The sequence below is a fragment of the Diadema antillarum genome, unplaced genomic scaffold, assembly GCF_040938485.1.
Source record: "Diadema antillarum isolate AM-2024a unplaced genomic scaffold, OU_Dant_1.0 seq00000368_RagTag, whole genome shotgun sequence".
In the NCBI taxonomy this organism is placed as follows: domain Eukaryota; kingdom Metazoa; phylum Echinodermata; class Echinoidea; order Diadematoida; family Diadematidae; genus Diadema; species Diadema antillarum.
In genome coordinates this window covers 3004728-3031335 of record NW_027271369.1, presented here as the reverse complement: position 1 = coordinate 3031335, position 26608 = coordinate 3004728, and the positions used below count along the sequence as shown (strand labels likewise).

At 42.7% G+C, this 26608-nt stretch overlaps 1 protein-coding gene across 1 annotated transcript in view; it reads left to right on the top strand.

Moving 5' to 3' along the window:
- The window catches only part of LOC139731331 (uncharacterized), a 103862-nt gene that overhangs the window by 32488 nt on the left and 44766 nt on the right, over nucleotides 1–26608 (top strand). The window contains exon 2 of the mRNA XM_071642224.1: nucleotides 6981–7051. The gene's annotated coding sequence lies outside the window, so the exon portion shown is untranslated. The remainder of the gene's footprint in view (nucleotides 1–6980; nucleotides 7052–26608) is intronic.

The following is a 26608-nucleotide window of genomic DNA, read 5'->3' as shown; positions in this document are numbered from 1 at the left end:
ATGCGCGAAAATAACACGTGTACGCATGTAGGCCCTAAATCAGTTCGTAAATGACATACAGTAGCATAAGACAACAACTTATAGGCTCTATTCCATGTCATTCATATTCAGACTTTCTAATGTGTATTGATACATAGAATATATTTCAACCAGGGTGCATCTATGCTGTGTTCTTGTCAACTCAAATTATAGTGGTTACACTAACGAAAAAGACTAGGCCTACATTATGCAAAGAGCATTCAGAAGCGGGGGGAAGACACAGGTGTGGTTGGTTCACTGATCGCTGGTTGACTGGTCTTATGTCCGCATTCTATGTCGTTTATGGTCTTTAGATACGTTTTTGAAATTCCTCTCTTCAAGATTCGTGGTTGTCTCGCACGAGCTACGAACCACGACACGAAGGTCGGCTCGCCCGGACTTCACCGCTTCCTCGTGTCTTATATTGATATTCTCGTCTTGATACCCCTGATGGCAGACAGCGCAAAAGGAGAGGGGGGAAAAACACGTCGCCGTCGTAGTGTGAGTGCGCCCTCAAGCTTTCGAACTCGACTTCAGACAAAGCAGCACGATTTTCTTGAAGAGACGGTGAGGGAGAGACAGAGTGAGAGAGACAGAGGAAGAGAGGAAGACGGAGAGAGGAAGAGAGAAGGGGTGGCGAAGAAAGCGTGGCGACGAGAGGAAATTTCTCCGCGCTCGCCAAGGCTTTCCCTCTTCCTGGCAACCCTGCGCGGTCCCCAATTACTTCCCCTCCGCGATCGGCATCGATTATTTAAGCGATTTAAATCGACGTGACTAGAAACGAACCGAGAGAGCAGGGATAGTGCTTTTTTCCCTCTTTTCCTTAGAAGGAAAAAAAAAAAAGAAATGAAAGATGGGACGCGCCACGCAACGCACGAGCTATAGGGTAGAATGTGTGTAATTCGGAAACGTACAGACGAATGAGTTGGCGTGGGTTTTGAACGTGGAGGGGGAGGGGCTACACGAGTGAAATATTACTACGGGAACATGTTAAATGTCTTGCTTTCTTTAGCGTGCGGTAGGGTATCGTGAATATTTCTGTAGCTGCAGGCAAAGAATTGCATTACAAACATGGGAATACAACAGCCAAGAATGTCGAGTAGGTGTTCAGATGCACTGTTTTCACATCATTGTCTCACTAATTTTCCTCGTAGACGCGGGACATAGGGTGGATGAAGGGCAAATATTATTAGACATCTACAGGCGAAACAAATTTTACATTGCACATGCTAAAAACGGAAAATCAACTGATAGGCTACCCCATAATAAAAGTATTTTGTAGCTGAAAAATATGAACTTTAGTCAGAACCGTTTCAGTTCACCCTCCCCGCCCCCCCCCCCCCTCGTTATTTACGGTAATTTCATTTTCCCCTAAGGGTTAATTCTTTTTTCTTCTTTTTTTTTTGCGCTCTTCACTCTGTACATTTTGATGACATTCCGTGGTCGTTCCTGATGTATAGTAAACTTTACTCATTCGAGTCCTCTGTAGAGTGCCTTTGGTTGTTTGTTATTATTCAGTCATATGTTGTTGTTTTGTTGCTTTTTTCAGTCTGTGAAATGCCCTTACTAAATGATGACGTGTTCTCATCTGTCGCGAACGTGCGCACAAGAATTACACACGCAATACAACTATCCGTAGTTGCTATCGGTGTGAGAGAATCGTGAATTCCAAACCAATGCATCGACGGTGCTAGCCCCCCCCCCCCCCCCCCCCCGGCAAGAAAAGAGAGAGAGAGAGAGAAAGAGAGAGAGAGAGAGAAAGAGAGGGAGGAAATAATAAAAACAAAGAAAAAGAAGAGAGAGAGAGAAAAGAGGAGACGTTCCTATCTCCCTTCTTCCTTCTCTGCATGTTTATCTGTGCGGGTGTATTTTTTTTTCCTCGTGACGATCCGATATCTATCGCTCGCTCACCACGCTTTCTGCCTCATCTCAGCGACAGCTCCAATAATCCTTTTATTTCTTTTGCTCTTTCCGCCCGGCGGGACGCTTTTTATATCAAAGCCATCGCCGTCGCCGCAAAGCGACGTGGTCCACCGTTAAAGGGAAATCGCAGTGACGCAGCGGCCTTTGTTTCTTTATACAGCAAGCAAATGTTCTATTCATGCCCCTCGTAATTTCCACCATGATCATAATATCGAGCTGAGTTTCAATGCGGCGTAACGCGCGTTAGTGAGTTCGGGAAGCACAGGGCTGCACCCGGGTATCGCAGCCTGTTCTCTCGCATTGGCCGTCGTTTTATTATGTTAGCACATACAATGGTCATGCAAGTGTGGGAGTTTTTATTTAGATTTTAAAAAAGAGCACAAATTCAACAACTGAATGAATATCGTGTAGAAATAATTGAGTTAAAGAGAATAGTCATACCAGTAATCTGACATTCTATAATTCTGTGAGGCCATACAATTTTGTTTTGGCACAGAGTTATTTAGTGTAATGGTCAAATTTAAATTAGCGAATAAATTTTTGAAGCCTTGACGTTTCGCAAACATTCCATTCGTCACACCAGAAACAGTTTTTCATAGTAAATTACCTCTCTTCCCGTGGTGTGCTGAGCTTTATCGGTCGATTAATTCTTCTTGTTCGAGGTGAACTGAGCGTTCCCTTTAATAAGCGAGGCGGTCGCTTCCGTCTCCTCACGCCATCCTTTGTGGGTGCTAACGATGCGTTATGCACGGTTCACGAACGATCGTTATTTACGTGCCTGCAGCGATCCAATGTGCTGGAGACAGACCCCACCCTCGCGTGATCGGTCTTTGTTATCTTTCTATTTTTTCATCTTTGTTGATTTTTTTTTGTTAGTTATCTTTCCTGAATAGGTGGGTGCATGAGCTGGAAGTAAAAAAAAAAAGTCGTTCTCTTCGCCTACGGAAGCTCGATAAATTTCTTCAAAATGAACGACGAAATTTCATTCGGAGAGGCGGTGCGTTTGGTGGAAAGTGGAGATTGCAAGGGAATTCAGGCATACTTGCACATGCATCTCCACGACTTAAAATTATGCGTGTGTGTGTGTTTGTGTGTGTGTGTGTGTGTCCTTCCGTTCACATCTCTTCCGTTTACGTCTCTGTTTTGTTTTACCATGAGGATGAACCAAGTGTGATTTTGTTTAGTTTTGCGCTCAGACATTACAATATACTTGAGACGGATTTGTGACTCCTTGTGCTCACTAAATAAGAAGACAAAATTGGAGAAAACATTTTCCTGAACGAACTATGACAACATTATGAATCTGTATAGCTATAAAGGCACGATGGAAATGGCTTTAGCCAGTGAAATAAACAGACTTCACCACTTGCACCATGCACCAAATGCCTCTTGTAACGATATTGTGTTTATGCGCGTGCTTTGACGTGTGTGCATGTCGTAGGTGTGTTTATGCGCGTTAGAGGTTACAACAGTAATATAATTACACTGTAGTTCCATTACCAAGCTGTTCTGATATCCGCAGTGCTGGGCTTGGAAAACGACACTGTCTTCCGCACGAACTTCTGAAAGTTCGCGTCCCCGAATAGCAAACGACCTGCATTCTGGTAAACATGCGTATCCCTACTGTTTACTCACGACTCACCATAGCATGCTACCAAAGCCTCGCAGCCTCTTCCCGCGGAGGTCACAACTCCTAAACGCGAAATGATAACACAATGCGTTCACTCGCCTGCCGTTTATTCCCGACTTGCAATTTATTTTTTTTTTCTTCTCTTCTTTCCTCTCCGAGTTCTCTCGCCTGTCTTTCCATCTGTCTCACCTTTTGTCAGTTTTCGTCGCTGGAGCACGTTGCGTCCTAAGCTCATTGACCTGTATTGACACTTGACGAACGGAAACAAATCGTTGTCACATCAAATTCTGCCCGGTTCGGGGAATCATGCCCCTGGAGCGGATTTTGATTTGAGTTTGAAGATTTTTGAGATGCCCTTAGAAGAAGTTCAGTAACTCAGCTGTATGTCAAATTTTTGGAACTAGAGTGGAAATTGGTGCGTCTTTAGAGTTGGGGGTTCAGACACTACAGTGCTGGCAACCATTCCTGCTGGAACGATGCGACACAATTGTAGTGGAGAAGTGTTATAATTAATACACGTTACATTTCGCTATCCCCCTTGAGTCTATAAAGCCTCCACGCCCAATATCGTCCACGTTTTTTTTTTTATTTGACGCAGAATACTTTCGTTTCAACCATGTCCATTACCACTCAGCTTGTTCTTCATATATTTTTTTTTTTGTTAGATCAAAGAAGCATGTTTAAATGTTTGACGGTCTTGATATGGGGAAATTATTTATTTATTCATTTTTAATACTTAAACGCACCAGCTGCTGTTGATCGAGATAAGAGGGATTACCGCTCTAATGCCCTTGAGCCACTCTTTCCACGTTGATTGCCGGAGAGATCCATGTCCTTTTCAAAATGCCCACGAGAAAACGTCGCCAGCACAGGGCGATACGTTCTCGGGAGCCGATGGGACAGTTTTTCCCAGACGGGCTCACGATATGCTCCATCATCGGCACGACGATCGCTACTTACGATATGCCCGTCAGCCGCAAGGTCCGAAGCCGCAACGCGACGAATGCCCCGCCAATAAAAACCTGCGAACAATGGCCACCAGAACAAGAAATCCCGCCGCACGCATCGACGCGCGTATATGGAAGCCTGATACAAAGACGTCCTGAAAAGGACCGCTATAAAGACTTACCTATATTGGTCGATTATTGGGTTCCTTCGCCATTCATTGCGCCAATAGAGTAAATTCTCCCGCACTGTATGACGTACGATAAGAGCAGAGATGAACGTCCTTTATTTCCCTTACTAAAGAATGAATTGTACCTTTTGTGCCAATCTGGAACTTATTCTGACGGGCTTTGCAATTATAAAGCGGTATTCCCGCTGGCCAAACTTTTCCCTCACAGTTTGCTAGTCTGCATTTTTCTACTCGAGTTAGTGAGCGAGGGTAAAACTTTCGAGATTATTAGTTTTTTTGTCGTTTTTTTTTTTGGTTTTGTTTTGTTTTGTTTTTGTTTTTGTTTTTGTTTGTTTGTTTTTTTTTTTTGGGGGGGCACACAGATAATAAGATAAGTATGATAGCTGAATAATATTATTAATATTATCACTCTAAATGCGTCATGTACCACAATAGTAGACCTACACTAATACCGTCTTCGGCAGTATATTAGCGAGGGGATAACTTTACCTGCTGCGATGAAACGACAGTCTGCATTTTGTATGACGAAGACTAATGTGTTCGATTACGTGCCGCAGCTTTTTGCCGCGCGAGTTTCTTCTCGTGATGAATTAGTTCACCCGAATTTAAAAGAAAGGTAGCGAGAGCAACGCAGACAGATAGATACTAAAAGACAGAGAGGGAGAGGGAGAGAGAGAGGGAAGGGGGGGGGGGGGGGGTAGGGAGCCGGTGACGCGAATTGTGGCGCGCCGTATTTACGCAAGTGTTTAAATGTTCTCTATTGATCTTCTAAACTTCGGCTTGACTGCTTCTGAATAAAATTCATGGTTTCGTGGGGAAACCCATCGCCAGCCGGATCAAATGCTCGGCTTTCGATCTTTACTACAGCCACCCTAGCTTTTATCAGCCTTTATTTTTTTCCTCTCTCTCTTTCTAGCTATTTCTGTCCTCTCACGGTCCCATTATATACATCATGATTGTGAGTAATGACACGAGGCTGTTAGTTACAAAGGCGAACTTATAAACTTGAAAATACTGTTGTAGATTTGTGTTTGTACTGAGCAAATGTATTAATGCATTTCTTGGTCTGGTGTTTGTCTCCACAAACAGACGATCACGAGAGGGGAAGATGAATGTTAACACGGAAAATCAGTATGGCTCATCACAAGCAGACGAAACTGTTGAAATCTAGATCTAGGTTAAGAATTATCCTGTAATTTTCAACGTGAGATTCCCAAAAGATTTTTCCCCCTTTGGAAGGTCCGGGAGCAAGCAACAACCATTTCGACCAGAACAATGATAGCCACTAGGTCAACAGCAAATAAGAACACACAAACACAACAAAATATACTGAGTTTGGGATAATAAAGTTCACACCTTCTAACCGCTTTTTATTCGTGTCTGTGCCCAGCCCGTATAGCTCGTTGCAAAACAAAATGTCACGTGCAAGGCCGCTAATAGCAGAGCGTCGTATAAGTCATTATAAGGTTATTATGATTATGACTAGCATCTCGATATCCAGTGGCTATGACTGTATGAGAGCTATGGAAAGTCGGAATGATTTATCTCAATGCTGCAACGTTTCCCTCTACCTGATGTGGGTGAACGACTGCCTCAGGTCAGGGCAGGACGTGTTTAGCCATCTTGTGCTTATTCGTCAAGCCGCTTATTTTTCTCCCACCTCTCACCTCGGGCCCGGGTTTTCAGAAGAAAAAAATAATAATAACTTTACGCAACGTGGAGAAATTGTGTGCATTATTCCATCAGGTAAAGCTTCTGTAACCTTCCAGTGAAAGTAAGGGCATCATACAGCCATCAATAAGTGACAATCATTAAACATGGATTGCCTGGTGCTACAGACATCACGATAACAGCGGTGAAGTCACGTTACTGGTATATCGGCCCTAATGTTTTGCACAGGCAGTTATTATTGCTTTCGCCTAAACAAAATGTTACCCATGTTACTCGTTTTCGGAAAAAAACAATCTCTTTATGACAGTGACGATGTTGACAAATTATTCTCTCGATTTTCCCTAGTTCTCACCTTCTCAGAACATCACTCTCGCAGAGATTCGGAGGGAGAACCAAGAAATCGGGAGGGGGATGACAGTGGCGTCCCAGAGTTTCTGCGTGGGTACGAGACCGCGTCGGGGTTTTTGTGTTTGTTTGTGTTGTTGGTGATGTTGTTTTAAGGGGTGTATCGATCAATTCGTCTAATCCTTGCAATGAATGAAAACAATCCTAACCGTTCGATAATGAGTAACATGGGATGTTCAATCTGTTCTCTTGTGCCAGGGTGTGGACAAGGTGCTTCATATCATCCCTGCTGCCTGGGAATTACGACTGCATGCTGAAGTGTCGCTCAGGTAAGCCTATTTAGGCTAAATACCTCTTGTATTTTCACTAATTTTCAGTATTATTTCAAGAGACTTTCTTTCTTGCTTTCTTGTGTAATATAAAATGCATTGCAGAGTCCCTTTTACTTGCCTGTTAGAAACATCTCACTACTTTCATTTTCATTTACGATGTCTGCTTCAAAGGTGTCTTGACGTTGGCCATACATTGCATATGGAGGCAGTGAAATATTGTCATAGCTGGAGAGAGACTTTCATTTTTCATACGGGACTTGCGCAAAGACTAACGTCCACGGTCATTAACGGGGATATAAATTGGCGCAGGAGGGGGAAATCGAATTACGGCCCTGGCTTCCGTGGAAGTTGAGACGCGATTTTTTTCTCCCCCCCCCCCCCCCTGCCCCTCAGAGGGGATGGCAAGCAGACCCCTGCACCGTGACATACGGGGCGTACGGCGGGCTCGGCGAGTCGTTAACATACTTACCCGACCCCTTTCAAGAGATTGCGTTGAACGACGGCAGCATAGAGCAGACATTATGGTCGGGCAATTACGGACGGTAATTGCGCAGACGTCGCCTAGCTGATGCTTGATTGCCAATAGGAAAGGGAGGCTGACGTTGAGTTTATGATCAAACGGAAGGCTAAGGAATTGGAAAACAAGCTTTCAGGGGATAAGGGAGGTTGATCTCGAGGTAAGAAAGCGCGGATACTGTGAAAACACGTTGAAAGGAATTACTCTGCCACGCACGAACGGTGCTGTGCTCACCGAGGAAATGGGATTTATGTCGGTTAATGCGTATTTATCATCCCATATTTTCAGCAAAAGACGTACATTTTGTGTTGCCTTACTCTGCTACAGTCTCACCAGGGAGGTGTCTCTCTCACACCTCCCTGGTCTCACCACATCACTAGTGCATTTTATATTCGTTTACTTTGGGGTTTGGCATAGAAGAAAATGGTTGAGTCCTACCATCTATAGTCTGCTAGCTTGTCTGTAGATTACAGTCTCGTCTAAACTCTCAAAAACCATCGTTATGTGTTTCTCACGAGAACGTATTCGTAGTCCGCATGGCGCTGGTGTTTTTGTTCCGAACATAACGACTTCTAGTCGCAAGCAGACAATAAATAAAGGGGATCAGAGCCGGACATTACGATCATGTCTGCCGTATGCTGTATTCCCAGGAGATAGTTGACGGCTGGTGGGTTCGCGGCGCAAACGATTTAGCACGACGCATTGCGCGACACGTCCCGTTGAGCATTCAGCGACCCGATTAGGGTTTACACTGGGAACTGTTCTCAAAGCCGGATCCGTTGACGTTACCTGTGCACAGCCGTTCCTTGACTCTCCCCCTCTCTCTCTCCCTCCCCTCTCTCCCTCTTCCTCTTTGCCTCCCTCATCAACCGTATGACTGGGAAATTCAAGGACATAAAGAGCAAAGTATCGATGATATTTTGCTCTGTTTTAACCTTCATAATTGCCTAGTCTGTTCCCTGCTATTATGTCAGTTTGCCGTTCCAACACTATTAAAGTTAGCGCTATACTTTATACCATACTGAATATAACTGACGCTAGTCAAACATGTATCAAGAAACCGACGTGCGTGTCTTGCCCAATCATATGATCGATGCCATGAAACCTTCAGTGGAAACCCCTCTCTCCATGACTAATGCCCTTATTCTGATTTTAAGGCCGAGTTGAATATATGCCCTGAGCAATGTCTATTGAATTCGTTAAGACTGAAGGTCTGTTCAGCTGGGTTCCCTCGTCGCCAAGCCGTGGTTGGAAATCATAAGATAAAACGAAATGATCTGCTATTGTTGGCACGTAAACCCCCGTAATTTGTCTCTTCATTTCTCAAGGACTTTGTTCCCCATAAGCACGCTTTTTGTTAAATTCGGTCGTATGAACTATCCGTTTCCCCCCTACGTGATTCTTCAGTGATAGCAGGAATAATCTATTTTCGTCTTCAGTTCCATTATTTCAGATATCCACCACTCATTTACGTGATCAACTCCGTATCTGCGACTCGAAAATTCCTAGCAGGTTCTGAAAGTCCCGTCTCTTTCCAGCCGTAGCCAGCCAGCAGCGCGAGCGTTATTCTGACGCCCCCCCCCCCCCCCCCGTCACGTGTCCCCGCGAGAGAGAGGGGAAGAGAGAATTGTTTAAATGGCTTGGCAAGTCTATGATCTATAGTCGCTCATTCTGAACCCTTTCCTATCTAATCAACGAAACTCGTCCCTCTCATATGCGATCGGTGGCGTATTTCGCCGTTGCTATGAAACGGATCAGCTTGATCGACCGACAAAGGCACTTCAAAGACGCAATCGTGCTAGACCGCAAAAGTTCACGGATTTGCTCGCGATGCGACGTAGGCTTGGTACCGAAACCGTTATGACACAGAATAATTGACAACTCGAGTTTCATCGCACGAACGCGTCAGAGGGAGGGAGCAAGACGGGGGGGGGGGGGGGGGGGGGGTGGGGGGTGGGGGGGGGGGGGAGAAATTTAAAGCGTGGGGGAGAGGGATAGAGCGATAGATAGGAAAAGAAGATTATGTCGCTATTACGGTAACTGTATAGGTAGACCTATATGTAGAGCCTCGTAGTAGTATCATATCGTAATCATTAGGACATGTAGAACCTGAAAACATTTCTTGCATTTCAGTGCACTCCTACATTAATTTTCATAAATTTACATAGAAAGAGTATAAACATGGTATGAAAATGAACAAATGTATATAATGTATTTTAAAAATCACGAAGGATATGGAGTAAGCAATATTATGTTAACGAGTTTCCTTGGACATCCTTGGGTGTGATTATCGCCATGAAATTCGGCTATTGACAGCGATAAGCACGTACCAGTTCCTCACTGAGCACGTTTCCAAATACGTGATGGGAGCACTGGTGGTTGAATACTATCTAGCACGCGCTTGCTTTGACATTTTGCGATTCAAGCCTGGATTATTCCTTCACGAAGAGGTGGAAAGATCCCCACATAGTGGCAATTGAGTTGGAATCAGACGGGTTCATTTTGTTTGAAAATATCATGCGTTGTTGCGTTGTTGTCTGTCGCTGACTTCCTATCATTTTAGCGTCTCGGAGCAGATATTGCCTTATATCTTGATATCCACGTTCGCTGAAAATATCAACCCTTTGCTGCGTGTTATGGAGAGTCGAAGGAAAAACACCCTTTGATAAAGCCCCGATTGCATAAACGTGTCGCGCAAAGTTCAATTTCCCTCCCACCCCCGTCTGGTCTTTTAAACTTCCGCCAAGGCTCGCACCGCCGCGATCTATTTTTCTCGCGAAATCAAACACAAACACTGCTAGACGAGGAGTAAGTCAACAGCGCACAGGCGGGGTATAGAGCGAGCGGCGGGGACCGGCGGCACGCATTTCTGAGGATATTAGCGGGGAGCATAGGGTAGCTATCCTCCTCGAGCGAGCGAGCTTTCCAGCGGGCTCGGCCGACGTTCGCGACAAACCACCGGTCTGTGAGCAGACACAGGTACAGCTACGTTTTTCTTGTTTGAATAGGCCTTCGTATCTGCGTTATTACAGTAATGTCATTGTAATGGTAATGTCATATGGTATCCATTCACTGATGATCATTATGTATTTTCTGCTCTTGACACTAAACGCCTTGCATAGCCGCACAGCCTTGTGATGGCTTCGCTTTAAAAGTTCCGTGAAATCTTAATTGATATTTTACGTGGTGAGACTCTGGCATTGTGTAAATTGCTAGAAATCACGTGGCAGTTCTTCTCAAGGAAAAGAACGATCATTATTTGGCCTGTACAGTAAGGATTTGAGCTGTGTGTGCTTGTGCCGTTTGGTAAATGTGTCGTTGTGTTTGTTCAGAAGTAGCCCTTGTTTGAAGTCGACGTTTTTTACCCTTGGAAGAGACGGTCGAAAGCCAAACGCTTGGTTCGAATTTCACGTCGACGCATAGGTCACCCGATACGCAGTTCCTCGCTCTGTGCATGGCATACAATAATCGCTTATAATTTGATTGATTGATATTCCCGAATCGGAGCGGCAAACGGCCTTTTATTGCGAAACATCTGCGGGTAAAACAAACGCGGGGAGAGTTGCGACCCGGCCGTGCGAAATCGCCGAGGAATCGTAACAATGTGGAACAAAGCAAATACTGCATAAATATTTATGATTGCCGCGCGCCGTAGAGCGAGGTGCACTGTTAGCCAATCAGTGAGCGAGGCTGCGTTGTCTGCGATAGTTATGTGATTATAATTGCGGAAGGTTCTCTCGGCGCCGATGCTGCTTGGAATCGTGCAAATAATTTCATTCTAACCCTCAGTCACGAACCCGATAATTGCAGACCATCGCTCGAATATTTTTTCCCTCTCCGGTGAAATGTGTCGCGCAATCATCGTGGCGAGTTAAAGGGGGAGTCAATATTTAGTCCACGTACAGTGTGTATGTAATTCCGGGTGCATTTTGTTAGCTTGTGGGTGTGTGTGATTAGTAGTGTGCGATCACCTCCCTGTTTGTATCTGGTTGTACATGCATTGCGTTGTGTATGGTAAATTACATGTAATAAAAACGAGACGAGAATTGCTCTACGATATATGTATCGTTAGTGTAGTCTTAACATAATACTGAAACAGCAGACAATTCTGATTAGTCCGGACAGAAATGTCACGTCTACGTAATGAATTCTTATTAGTCTCTCCCTTAATGTCATCTGAGACTAAATTTATGCATGTTTGACGTGTAGGTATGAAACAATACATTGATATAACTAATGATCTCGTCATCATTATTAGGGAACTGAATACTTTACACACACAAAAATATCAATCGCATGTCATCATAGATAATTAAAAAAAAGAAAAGTCTTTTCCAACACTGCACACTGTATTTATTTCATGTGGATAACACAGATTAAATTTTTGATTAGATGTTTTCATTATACTTCTCTTGGTATTCCTAATATCGTAATATTTTTCCTCACTTTTGGAATTGGAATTTTTAACTGTACTTTGATGGTAGTTGTTGGTATCGGTAACGCACTGGATGAGAAAGAAGTTACAAAAAGGTAAAATACAATCAAATTTTCCTTAAACTTAATTATAGACATGATGAAATAATTATGGATTTTATTACATCACTGTAATCAGTTGCATTTTGAAGATACTGTCATTCCAAGAAACGCTAGTTTCGGAATTAAACGCTGAGAGAGGAATGGATAGTTTTAAGCAGGTAAATGACAGTTTATATTTTGAAAGCGAAAATAATGAATGAGAACAATTTGAGATATTAATATTAGTTTTTATATAAGTAAAGAAAAAACACACAAAAGAGTGATCTTCATAATCTAGTAAAGAAATTGCTTTAATCAGAGAGTGTATAAGAGGAAGATGCTATATGCGGCGCCTTCAAGGAGTTTGTCATAATTTTATAGGCATGACTGCAGATTACGGGTGACAGTAACTTGGTTTTGCCTACAAACAACGTCACCACTTTTGATTTTTTTTTTTTTTGGAGAAATCGACCTCAAGTCAAAAAAACGACATCCTTTGTACGTCTTGCTTTTGTGGCAGCAATTTCAGGATATATGCTTTTACTCTTATCTTATTGATTCTAAATTCGTCCTGAACTTTCAAACAGGGATAGAGTAGACACTATATTTGCCTGCTATACTGGCCACCACAGTGTCTATTTTGAAATCATGTTATTATCGTAGTTCGGGAAAAATAGTATCATTCATAATTGGACTTCCATAATGTATGATAATGTTCGTAAATATGACCTCGCGTCGGTACGAAACTATATAGGAAAGCAGACAGCTTCCCGCTGCAATCACCCAAATGAGACAAACCGACAAGGACGCGTTTAATGCCTCCCAGTGGACGACTTTTATGCTTACGTATAAGTCATGCAAAATGTAGCTACCAGTTTCATTTCTGGATTACATCTTTTTACCTCCCTAGTATACTCACGTATATAACATACTGTTTTTATTATGGGGGTGTCGCTTATTGGCGATAATGGTACGCACACAAGCTCACAAACAAATAGGCCCTATATCTCTCGCTCAAGCACACACACGCCCCGTTCCCCCCTCGTCTGATTTACGTGACGTGGTTTTGCGATAGGTTGAGATGGTCGAGGCAAGCACGTTAACATGGTCGAGCATGGCCCATGAATTACATTTCTTCGACGGAAGTGAGAAGGAAGGGAGGGATGATAATGACAGTAGGGACTGCCCCCTTTAACGACACGAGCGGCGAGAGGCGAGAGGCGTTCTTTCCGACGCGAAATCAGCGAAGCGGAGATAATGAATAATTGGATAACGGCGCTATCAGAGAGCTGCGCGCCGCGCCGAGTTGTCATGCGAAAATGCGCCTTACTCCACCCTTTCGGCGTACTGATGACAATCCCAGCTGGGATGGGTTTCGTGCATACGTAGTACATATAGAATGTTGAAAGGAAGTAGAATTGCTATCATGATTTCTTATCAATGTTGTATTGATCAGTGATGATGCTGATTAACATTTGCAATGGTGAATTACCACAAACTGGGACATTTTAACTGTTTATCTGTACTTTACCTCCCAATCAAAATATATATGGCTTTTCTGCCTGGTTCAGTATTCCGAAGTTGGTACAATCGAAAAATTAAGTATCATCAATCCCTGATTGGACATTCAAAGAAGCTTTGTCGTCTTCCTATATCCTGGATTGGGTTGCTGAACTTCAGAAGAAATATGGGAAGAAAGTGAGTCACTTATCAAGTTTCTATGAATTTTTTTCGCAAGGGTATTTGGTGACTCCATTTCCCACCAATATAGAGACTGGATCACACACGAATCTTCGTGCAATTTCTACCTCGTCATGCACATCAATATTTTCTCCGTAACCCGCTCTGAGCTTGGCAAGGCCACATCATCATCAACCCCTCCCAAATCGGCCCCAACCCCTCCCAAATCGTCCCCAACCGAGCTGCGGTGTAGAGATATCAACGCTTTTATAGTCACAACGGCCACATGCTTTGATATACAATACCAGTAGAGTTTTAATATGACGGTTCCGAAAGGGTTAAGGAACTTAAGACATGTGTTGCTAAAGGCAGGTTAGTAGTACTTAGCCTGCGAAACACCGCGACGTCTTGGGTTACTCCCCCCCCCCTTTTTTTTAAGGGGGGGGGGGGGGGCTTTTCTATCGTAATTTTTGTAACCATGGATTAGTTTATAAGAATTATTGCTGATCACAAATCATTTCAACGATGTTAGGAAATGTATATAATTATTTGTGGTGTTGCGTTGGAATTATGTGAACTACTAGTAATCTCCCAGGTAGTGGCAATTCGATTTTAGCTTTATACTTTTGGATATGAAAAAGATCTATGTTGTAATATTTCACTTGATATTTGTTGTCTTCATCTACTTTTTCAAACATCACATACACATAGCCAAGATTCTTGAATGTATCACGGAATTTCCAATTCATCCTCCTGGTCTGTTCACCCATGCAGTTGTATTCTTTTTGTATTTTCGGTAGCACGTCGCTAAATATTGCTCTTTAGCTATTATCCGCTTACTTGTGTGTACCGAACACTGCTCGATAGGACTCCGCCTGATTGAAATAGGAGACTGCCCTCTGTAGTCAGATTATATATAACGTATATCAGTTGATGAGTAATATCCCCACACATCGCGTGATAGTTTTCTCTGAGCAGGGATGTAAAAAGAGCTTCATGTGGCGAGTGGAATTGTTTTTTTTTATGATGAACTTGTGTTGAATTATACCCTACGGCCAGATGTCTTCTACCTTAACATGATTCATTTCACATTAAAATATACCAAATATTAAGCGTCACTGTTTGGTTTTTAATTTAAAGTTGAATATCAAATCTGAAGCCTTCATGTACCGGTATACGATACAATATAGTGTTTATGTATTAACTTATTTATGTGCTTCTGAAGATCGTCCACCTCTTAAATCCAAGGAATGGAATGTTCTGAAATGCCTGAAAAGGGATAAGTTCATGGTAAATCTAGATCCCCTTTTGGGTCTTCCACGATAGTTTATCAGTTATTATATGCGGAGAGCGTACCGTGTTGACTAGACGCTTAGTCATATTATGATGACTAATGGGAAATTGTTGTTGGAGTTTCTCTTCTGTGAGGACAACCTGTGTTTACGTCTTATTTGTTTTGTGGTTATGTGCTCATGAATAATCCGTGTGGCTGCGTAGTCACATGGTTGTGGTTGATTTGCTGGGGTCGTCCCTTTATCTGCGTGTTTTGCCGTCCACGGTGGATTCAAACGTTGAAGTGAAAAACAGAGAACAACCCATCACCCTCGTTACACCTTTAGTGTTCAGCTCAGTCCCACCATCGTCCCACTAAGCTCGCGTGGCAGCCAAACAAGGGGGCGTACCCGACTTCGGCTGGAGACGAGCCTATGTCGCAGTTATTTTTTTTTTTCGCGCCGCAGCCCCGAATAAAGCCTAATCGGTTGTTTGTCAAAATAGAGCAGTTTCTCGCTTGATCTCGACTCTCATTAGCAGCGACGTCTCGGCCAAACTTTCTCGAGGAAATTCCGGAATAAACACTAGCCTATACTCCGCTTGTCGCCTTCTAAAATGCTAAACATAAAGGGTGCTTCAAGAGCACAAATTAGAATGAGGTCTCTCAAGGCGCGACTGCATGCTGTTTTTATTTGAGGTGACAAATTTAGCGTGGTTCACCGTCCAGGATGTTTTTATAGCTTCCTGCCTCGAAAGGACATGATTGTGGACTTTGTTTCATTATTTTCATTGGCAGCGATTTTAATAGCACAGGCAACTGTTTCATCACTACTGATTGCCATGGAAACGTTTCCGGAAGAAGACGATATTTCTTACTGCCTTCTTACTGTTATATTGAGTTTTGGTGTTTTGTTTTCTATTCTTCATTTATACTTTATCCAGTGATAATTTGGTCTTGAGTTCGTTCACCCATTTGTTTGTTTGTCCTAATTGGTTGCTCTGTTGGTTGGTCATCTAAGCTTTCGCCTTTTGGATATGACTTGGCAGTGTGGACTATGTTTTAATCGTTCAGCATTTTTGTAATATTGATACGTTTACAACCATATTATAATGCCGATTTTGAATCATAGTAACATCATCGTAGAGCACATGATCCACTTTACACGCGCAGGTATACACACACTCTTCTCACACATGTTGATATGATTATATGAAGATTTTAATGCAAAAACAGGTATTTTCGTTTGTTTACATCAATTCAGATATTTGAGATTAAAGCTACTGAAACTGAAAAATCTGTAATAATTTTAATGATAATCCTTCAAAATAATATTGTTTCTTGTTATGTAACGAATGCATTATCATTGAATAGATTTTATTTTTCTCTATCTGATTATTACCTCGTTTAAAAAAAGTTTAAAATGACGTTTATCTGTTTACGTATTTAAACTCTTTATACATCGACGCATACACACACACACACACACACACACATAGGCCTAATACACTCGCGAACTAACACGATATAATGCAGAGAAGAAATCTTAATTGGGAAGGAATGCCTTCACAAGAGAGACAAAGTGTGCTTGGTCGAACGAGGACAAAAGTCTCTAGTGGTTTTTTTTTTCAAGATTATTGCCTCGTTTATAGGGATGTTGAATAGAGATGTCACATCAATGCGATGGAATCGTGATTCTGTGCTCCTGTGTTCGGGTCAAAGCACACTCCTGATGCGAAAAGGATTCGAGTGCGTCTGGTAGTGATGACAATGTAACAGATAGTAGTAGACTGTCATTCAGCATATAACGCACGCACACACACACACACACACACACACACATACACATACACACAGGGGAAAATGAACGCAGTTACCATTGAAAACATACAGGCAGCCGTAAATAGCTTAGGATAATTTACCTCCTGCAATAGAATGTTGGTGTTTTTATCGTTATTGTGGTTTCATTACCAATTGTTGATATATTTGCTGTAGTTCTTTTTTTTTTCACTGTACCAGGATGTATTCGGTCTGTCAGTGCCGCTTGCACATGCGAACAGACCACATAGTAGGCACGCATACGAAACCAAATAAAACGAATTTGGCATTGCCAATGACGGTAATGGGCGGTCCATCTAAAACTCCAGAACACAGTCGCCATGCCGACAGCCAATATAGCCTTCGCGCCTACATGCAATAATAATAGCAGGCAAGTATGTCATATATTCTCGCAATGGAATTACGTCGTCGTCGCGAACCCGCTATAAAGCTCATCTCAGTTCTATTATTAGCGGCACGAAAGCGCCGATTATTCCGGTCACCAGCCGCACGTCCATGTAGTTCGCTGGCGATGACGTAGACACCCATAGGAGCACGCCATATTTGCCTGTCTGTCTCACCGTGCTGTGGAGGCACACTTCACCTGGGGACAAAATACGCGTTAATTCTGGAATACGGGGGGGGGGGGGGGGGATATCATTGTCATCGTAAGTTCCATAAACCCATTGAAGTCAATCACCTGCTGCACCCCTTGTAATTATATTTTCAAAATCACTCATATTGGAACTAATTATGATGTTTACAAAATGCATCCAGTTTTATTACAGGACTGCAAGGTAAAAATGTGGAGAGAACCGGACGTGCTTTTGTGGAAAAAAACTGCTTGCAAATGGCTGGAATGAAATGCAATCAAGATATATAGAATCAACTTCGGCAACAAAATTATGCTGCTTGTCAACGTGCCATGCTCTTTTCTACAATATTTTCTAGGTTGCACTGTCCTCAAAAACACGAAGGCGAGAAAGAGAAGGGGGAAAGAAGGAAGAGAGAAAGAAAAAGGAAGAGAGAGGATCTAATTGCGTTAGCCAGCGCCATTTTGATGACCGATAGGCATATCGAAAATCAAACATGCCGGTCAATACAAGAAAGGCATGGACCAAAGTGCTCATTCAATTCGAGTCACTAACATAATTTATGTATTTATGCAAGCGGTAATGCCATAATTTGGCAGACGGGCGATACGACGTGTTTCGTGAGCCCACGTTTCGTGGTCAAAACGGCTTTGTTTGCCTCGTCACGTTCAGACGTGGCTCTGAGTAAATAGGCAGAATGCGGCAGCTAAGTGATAGTCTCCGTTCAGGACGTTAGCGTGATAATCCAGTCCCAGTTTTTATTTTCATCCACTCGCACAGATTAAAAACCGAAAAGATAAGTTGATGTCACTGATTCATCTTTCATTTCTATCGCCCTGTATACAAAGCAGCAGGAGAAACCGTTGAGAGCCATTATATTGCTGAATCTTGACAATTTCTTGGTGTAAGCATAAAAAAGTGTCCAAATAGAAATAGTTACGCGCACAGAAAAGTATGTTTATACACATAAATCTGCAAAAACCCGTTTCACGCACACAGCCACAGACACACACAATGTAGGCTACATCTACAAAGTTTAACATTCTTTGGTGCATGATAACATGATCGTGATCGATGATAACTGAAAGTCACAGCTGTTGTCAAAACCATTAAAAAAGTGCCATTGTAGTCACATTATTCCAGATTCTGAGTCAATTAATTAATATCTAATTTGTAACGACAAGTGTCCTTCACAGAGGCGAAGGATGCAATATGAATCCTGTCATGAAGACCTACATGAATGTCTCCGCCTGTAAACTAGACGCCATGCTTATCAAATTAATGCTGTGAGTATTTTAGCTCATGTAAATACCGACTTTGAGTAGGTAAGGCTTATTTGGTTTCACGCACTTCATATCGTGTTTACCGCATTGTCAAATTGTATCTGTATTATTGCGATATTAAAGAATAGAGATAAATACAGGACTTTTTCCTTGAAGGAATACTATTCTTTGTTTTTCTGTCAGGAGATTAAATCAAGGTTCGGAAAAGGACTTGTGACACATTTTGATAGTCTTTTTGCAAACATTTACACTAACATAGTATTCTAAGACGTGTTTGACTCGTCAGGAGGGGCGTCCACAGGACTGTAATGTGTCACAAGTTAATTTTTTTGCCCAATAATTTTTATTATTACTCCTAGTCTTTCATTGCTTTGTTTGTGGACTTGCTATTTAGGATTGTATACTACGCGTTAATTGTTGTGAAGTGATTCAGATCGAGATTTTTGTTTGTTTATCTGATATATCTGGTGCACTGCTGCATGGCTTGTCTATCGATATTCAACAATAAAACTTCTTGCTTTCGGCAATTCGCTCAGCATGACTTCTGACTCTTGTTTCTGATTTCGCGGTCGCCAGCTTCCGCCTCTCCAGCAGCCAATATTGCATCCACATAACGCTCAATAAAGCGCTTCAGATTATTGACAGAATTTCTTCTATTGGTCAAGTCTGCTGACATAGCAGGGGTTCGACACCAACTTTTTCCTGTGGTGGCCCGTTTGGGGCGCTAAAATATTTACATGTGAAATTTTGGTGGCTCGAAAAAAGAAATGTAGTTGCCTCAAGTGAACGAAAACGCAACAATCCATTTTGAAGCTGAAGTGCCCCGATCGGGCCACGAAAAGAGAGCCCTGGTTGGAAATTTGTTAGCCCGACATCAATTTTTGTGGCTCCGGGTCACCGAGCCACAGCTAATGTCGAGCCCTCTGCACATGATAATTCCTGGGTGAAAGACATTGGTGTAGGATAATGATGTAGAACTTGCTTCGAGGTTGGAAGAAATAAATCTTGTTTACCGAGACATAAGAGTGAGTGTGTGGGATTAAGCACGAATGCCTTAACGACTAGCAAGTCATGTGTGGTGGCGGTAACAATGCGGGAGTCATAAATCTCTCTAAATTATAGAAGCGCGATGAATAATAGTACAGTGCACCAAATGTCTGTACACAACACTGTTAAATGAATTTCTGAAAGAAAGAAAAAGAAAACGGGAAGTGAAAATCATGATTATACTACTGTGTTTGCAGTGTCAGGTTTTGGTTTTTATCATAATGTTATTCGCCTCGTGTTTACTGCATGGAATGATTGCTCTACTAAATATTATTCAAGTCCACCCTCTAGATTCCATTGGCTTTCCCCTGGAGATATTAAACTGTCAGAATATCGTGTGTCGTCAGCTCACATTAGTTGGTCAGTGTGAAGCGAAAAGGTCGTCTGAACTTGAGTTTTATTTGTCTGTCGACCAATCTTACTAATACTCTTCGTGGTTTGCCAATTTATAGGTCTCAGATCGAGCGCAAAAAGAGTGCAACCGATTTGGAAATAAAATTGCAGATGTTCGTTCGATTTCGGACGTGACAGTCCATTGGTCGTTGTGTGTGCCACCGTGCCCGTTATGTCAACACTCGTGTCAGTTGGAGCCGAAGTGCAATGTAACCACTAGAGATGGGCTCATTTAATGAAAATTGCATGATATTTGACATTATTGCTACCGGGAAGCTTTCTTACTATGCTGTTAGAGGCACATACACTTTTTTTTTTGGGGGGGGGGGGGGCTAAAGCCTCTTCTTCACGCTGTCAAAACCATGAGAGATAGCCGTTGCCTCAAAGTGCATGTAATCTCCAGTCTATCATAAGAAAACAAACAAACGATAGTGAACAATAAAATAGCCGAAATAACATTTCTATGTCAAAACAATGTGGAACACATATCTTACACACGCTTGCACGCCCACACAGACTCACGTGACATAGTGTGTAAGAAGTTAGTTCAACGCTCAAAGCCCAAATTCTTCGATCTCAGCTAGGCCCCTCGTGACCCTATAACTTTCCTTCCCCTCTCCTCTTCCATATTTTACATCAGCTTGCTCAAGAAACGTTTGATTACAGCGAGCGTCACGCCGTGCGCCATTTAATCAAGGCGAGTCGTGACTTCGCAACGAAGTGAAGCTGGAAAGAGTTGAAATTCACGTCTTGTATTATTCACCGCCCGCCGGCCTGTCACAGAACAGTGGCGAGTCAGAGAACGCACGCACGTCCATGAAAATTTCTCGGCGTCGAAGGGCGCACCCGAGCGTTGATTTTTTTCTCCTCTCGTGCTTTAGGAGAATGTAAAAGCCTCACAATTTATGCCACCGAGCGTTTACATGGGCCAAAGTGTAACTGTATATTTCTCTTTTTGTATATTGCTGTTTCTCGTAATTTTATAGAAGAGACAGAACAAACAACACGCTCTGTTATGTCACTCGTGGGGTTATCTGCGTCCTTGCTCTCGTGCATGTTCGCTAATTTGTCTGGATGAAAGGTGCTCAGTCTACGCACATACGCCCACACACACACATACACCCCACACACACATACGTACATAATACACACACACACACACACACACACACACACACACACACACACACACACACACATGTATCTCGCGAGCACATTTTTCGTTGTTGTCATGCTGTAGTTTGCAACACATCTCCGTCTCGCACTCTCTATTACACACACACCGCCCAAGCACACACACACACAACACACACGCACACACACACACACACACACATGCACTTATGTATTATTTCTTCATGACTGCAAGGTTTCTTCGGCAATGAAAGAATCACACGAGGGTCTTTCTCTGTTGGTTGGTTGTGTCACAGAACGGAAATGACTACTCGGATGCTTTGACACTGGAAAATGGAATCTAGAGAGGAAGGGGGGGGGGTGAAATGCAGGAACACTGTTTTCCGATATCAGTGTTCTGATTAGCATCGAATGTTATGCGCTAGTGTAGGCATGACATTAATGCAATCAATTAATAATTGGTACTCTACTTCATTTTTATTATTGTTGCCATCTTCCTTCTTTCTCATTAAAATGATGGAATCCCATTTTCTTTGCTCGATCGATTTCCACTAATAAAATTATCATCGTTAGCAGGTCGTTACTGTAATCAGAATCACTACTAGTAGTAGAAGTAGTGACATCTATACCATCGTCATCTTCATCTTAATTTCCTTCGTTATTATCTCTTGAACCTCTTTATTTTTCATGCCGTCTTTATCTGTACCCCTTGCTGTCTCAGTTATGTTGTTGTTTTTTCTAAATCTTGAGGAACGCAGGAGCTGGCTTGTCTTCGTGTTGAAAGACTCCAAGCGTTCGCATCGGTTATTTCAGAGCGTGCGGCAGCTCTTTTGCTGCTCCCTCTTGCCCTGATCCCCCCATGCAAATGGGATCGGACAGCCCGCGGGCTCCGGCGAGCTCGTTGCGTGTTTAATTTAAACGCTGGATCGTTTTCCAGCGGAGTGCTTTATAATTCATCTCGACTTGGACGCATATATGTTTATATTCACATCGTCGGCTTCTGATTTAGGGTTACCGCGAACGCACGTTCGCCCAGTAATTGATTTAAAAGTTCGACGTTCACGCATGGCGAATGTTTGAGACGGCGCACTGTCGCTTGTTATTTACTCCCTGGATGCTTCTCATTAGGATATTCGTTCCTGCGACCAGCAACTCGCTGTGAGGGGAGGGGACGCGGAGCGAAGGTTTACGTACCTCAAGTATGTACATATTCATGAACACGTTTATGATTGATTATCGATGGCTTCATCTGTGTATTCTTGATATTGTCATACTCAGTTTGATGTTCCGTTTGATACGATCGAGTCGTCAGCGGGTCGTCTTTTATTGCTGTTTTTGTGTTTCAATGAAATCACACTACCTTCGGTCCTTTCCAAGTGATGATGCTCCTCGTAAAGAGTCATTATAATTATTGTTCTCCGTCGTAGTCTGGTAAGATATCTCTCAGTACTCTTGCACGTTAGTGTTCTTCAAGCCTATAACGATAGGCCTAAACCTGGACCCTGTTCCCCGCCTCTCTCCATTTATCAGTGGTCACGCCACCATTATTAAATATTCCTTTCTTTACATAATTATTTCCCCACTAATCAAACAAACACGCACATGTACTTACGAACCCAAATACGTATCAATATACATTCACTCTTGCACATCATAAACACGCACTGACCCTCACACACAATACATACATACATCCCTTACACATAATACTCACACAGCACACACACACACACACACACACAATAGAGCCCTCATATTTCACATGTGATTGTATTCATTCTTGTTATTTGTTTGTATTCGACAATTTACTTTGCATATTCAAGTGTGGAATATGGAACAAACAGACTAGCAACACACACACACACACACGCACCATTCACATACCACACCCTTACTCCTCGTACACACACACCATACCCATACACAAACACATCAGGCACACACACATCCTTGCACACATACGCACTCGTATAAACGCAAACGCACCACACACACGTAACCAGACAAGCTTACACTCATCAAGCACTGTCCTTTTTTTGTTTTTGTTTTCTTGTTCACTGTGAGAGAATCTTTCGTCGTTTGTGACGTGTGTTCTCCCCCAATCCAAACTGTCAAGTCCCAGTTCTAAACCGAGCATCATTTTATTCCCATATTCTTTTGCTCTCCCCCTCTCTCCCTCTCTTTCTATTTCTGTCTCTTTCAATGCGTTTATCTATCTTTCTGCCTCTCCTAATTCATCTTTCTATCCACCCCTCTATCTATTATTTCTCGATCTATTTATCTACTTATGTATCAGCGTAGGGCTCTCGTTCAATCTTAGGCCTGTCTTGTCTATCTCGTACAGTAATGTGTTTCTGTCGATCTGTTCACGTCTATCTACCCCTCCTCGTCACACGCAGCTCCCGCCGGAAGCGCCGGTACGTCAATAAGCTATCAATTCATGAGACTCGCAAGGCATCGCAGGAGATTAGATTGCCGATTTTTCGTCGGACTCGTTAACAACCAAACTCCCTGCGCCGGTGACGCTTGAAATGCCTCCTTCCTCCATCAACTGGAGATGTTGACGAAATGCAAGGTGACTGGGAAAAGCCTTGCTTCGAGCCTCATTGGAATCGCGAAATAAAAAGAATAAGGCAAAGCGGGATTGTGGGCGGGTCTTGGTTCCACAAAGCGAGCTAGCCGTGTCGAACCGAGAAATGAGACGTGTAGCGTCCTGAGCGCGCACTCCTCTGTGTGCAAAGAATGCGTTATGCCTCGCGGCGAAAGAGTATAGACATTAGTTTATTTATCCCAATTCGCAATGGATTATGAGGCTTAGGTGAGAAAATGATTTCATTGAAACGCCGTCGCACGATTATCCTCACTAAATTCAGTTGATCGCCACAGCATGGAGTGACTGTTCATGAATAAATCATGTTGTATTACTTACCTGAGTCTCGAGGTGCAGTATATTTATTAACAATACTTCGTCCTTCTTATTTCACACTAGAACACAATTTCGTAGTAACATTTTAGTACATTTTTTAAAAAGTTTACATGTAAGTGCTAGATAACTCCACGTATATACAATATCACACAAAAAATAAAATGAAATAAAAAATAAGATGTTCCATATACCAATGCATGAAATCTCTGACGATATCATTTAAGACGCACCGAGGATAGGATGACAATTGTTTCTTGGTTGCCGACCTGCCGAATAGTTTAATGTTACAGTGTCACTGATTACTGTTTCTCCTGAGTTGCAGCCGGGCTAGGGTTCAGTTTACTTTTTCACAAAACAATTTGACAATTCATCCCATTGATCAGATTTAATGAATGGCACGAATTCTTTCCTGATGTCATAAACCGGAAGCTATCAGTTGAGCTCGAGGTACAATGTGGTGATAAGACACCCGTGATAATTATTTACGTTTTTTCTTGTTGATGTAAAGAATTCACTGCTCCTCTAAGATAGTCCCTCCTGGTTGTGAGAAGTCCCTCATCGTGATAAGTTATTTTCCTGTACACCATCGTAACATTCGCAATGCTGGTTAATGACCAACAACTTTTCTCTCTATCTTCAAACCCCTTCTCCCCTGTATCTCTCTCTCTTTCTGTCCGTGTCTGCTTGTTTCTCTCCCTTTCCCTCTCCCTCCCTACCTTTTCTCCTTCCGCCAATTTGGTTGGAATCCTTCCATGTCCTCATTTACGTTATCCGCTATTCCTCCTCGCGTATCGCGCGGATCATTATCAGTAGGAAAGTCACCGAGAGCCCAAGGACGACGCGACTGACACCTCTACCTCCCTGCATGCGACGAGGCGCACATCGTAACAGTACTTAAAACGCGTTGCTCAATTGCCTTAGCATTTTCCCGTGACTATTATCACCCGTGGTGATAAACTGGCATTTTGCCCTAGAGAAAAACAAAACAAAATATTCAATAAGGCTTTATGATGGTTTATGTGAAAGTGGTTGCGGCACGTCGGCTTGGATAAGATTTCTTCTCTTTTCTTTCATTTTCTGTTTTAAGGTCTTTTAATGCTACGCAAGCATTTTTCTCTACGGTTATTATTTTACTCACACACACACACACACACACACACACACATAGGCCCACACACACACACACACACACACATACACACACACACACACAAAATGTGTTTCGAGATATTGACACAAAATGCGTTGTCCAGCATAGTATGATTGACACAGAATAGAAGGAGTGGGTAAAATTTAATGTGTGCGCTCTCTTCTAGTTTACAAGGAAACATTTTTCTATTCCAATCATGGAGTGTATATTATTGTCGTATGCTCTTATTGCTGTTCATGAGTAATATTCACCTATGAGACAGCAATCGCTATTCTGAACGTTAGTCTGATCTATGAAGACTATAGTCTGGACACGGTCGCGAACGGACGTATTCTGAAACCAAAATTATCTAAAGAGGGCGCTGTACAGGTCAGGACAGGATGCCGTCATTACGCTGAAGGTTCAAAGGGCTACACACTCTCTACGAGCCATTTTTGCTAAATTTCGTTCTATTATATATTTATTTTATTCCTTTATTTTTAATTTCAGTAAGCATACGCTCTGCTGGTCGTTTTGAAGAAGAAATTTCAACTACTTATAGTGTACATGCAACAAAGAAATGAGCATCTCTTGGTTGTGAGCAGCTCATAAGTTAGGTAAAATGTTTATTAAAAAAATACCCATGCGATGCCTTCTCCATGGTCTGGATACACCCTTATTGACAGTGGTCGCTCATGCCGACTTTTTGTCTGTGCTGTTTTTCCTCATCGAATTTACCGCATCGACTCCCCGTCCCCTCCTCCCCCCCCCCCCGCTTCACATACACTCGCCCACGTGTACACACACATACTACGAAGTGCACGCACACATTATAGACATATATCACCCTACTCTTCCATTTCGCATCACTTTTCCCCCCTAATGTCTGTCACTCTGTCTCTCCCATATTCACGATAACTCCCTCATACTTTCTCGTGCACCGCATCCCCAATAATTTTCTCTAAGCTCCGGTCGGCATCAATTCATCTCGACTCGCTCGCTGCACCAATCAAAGAAAATCCCGCCGATTCGCTCTCGGAGGACGTCTGCGATCGCATTTCGCCGGGCCTTATATCGCTGATTATGGTTATGCGTTATTAAGAATAAAGTATGTCATATATCAGACGGAAAACCGCGGTTTAGATTGCAAAACAGGCCGCACGCACGTCCGCCGCGACGTCAAGAGTCGTACTGGTGTCGTGTTCCGGAACACTGTAGCCTACATTAAAGCCTTTGATGGCTTTATGTC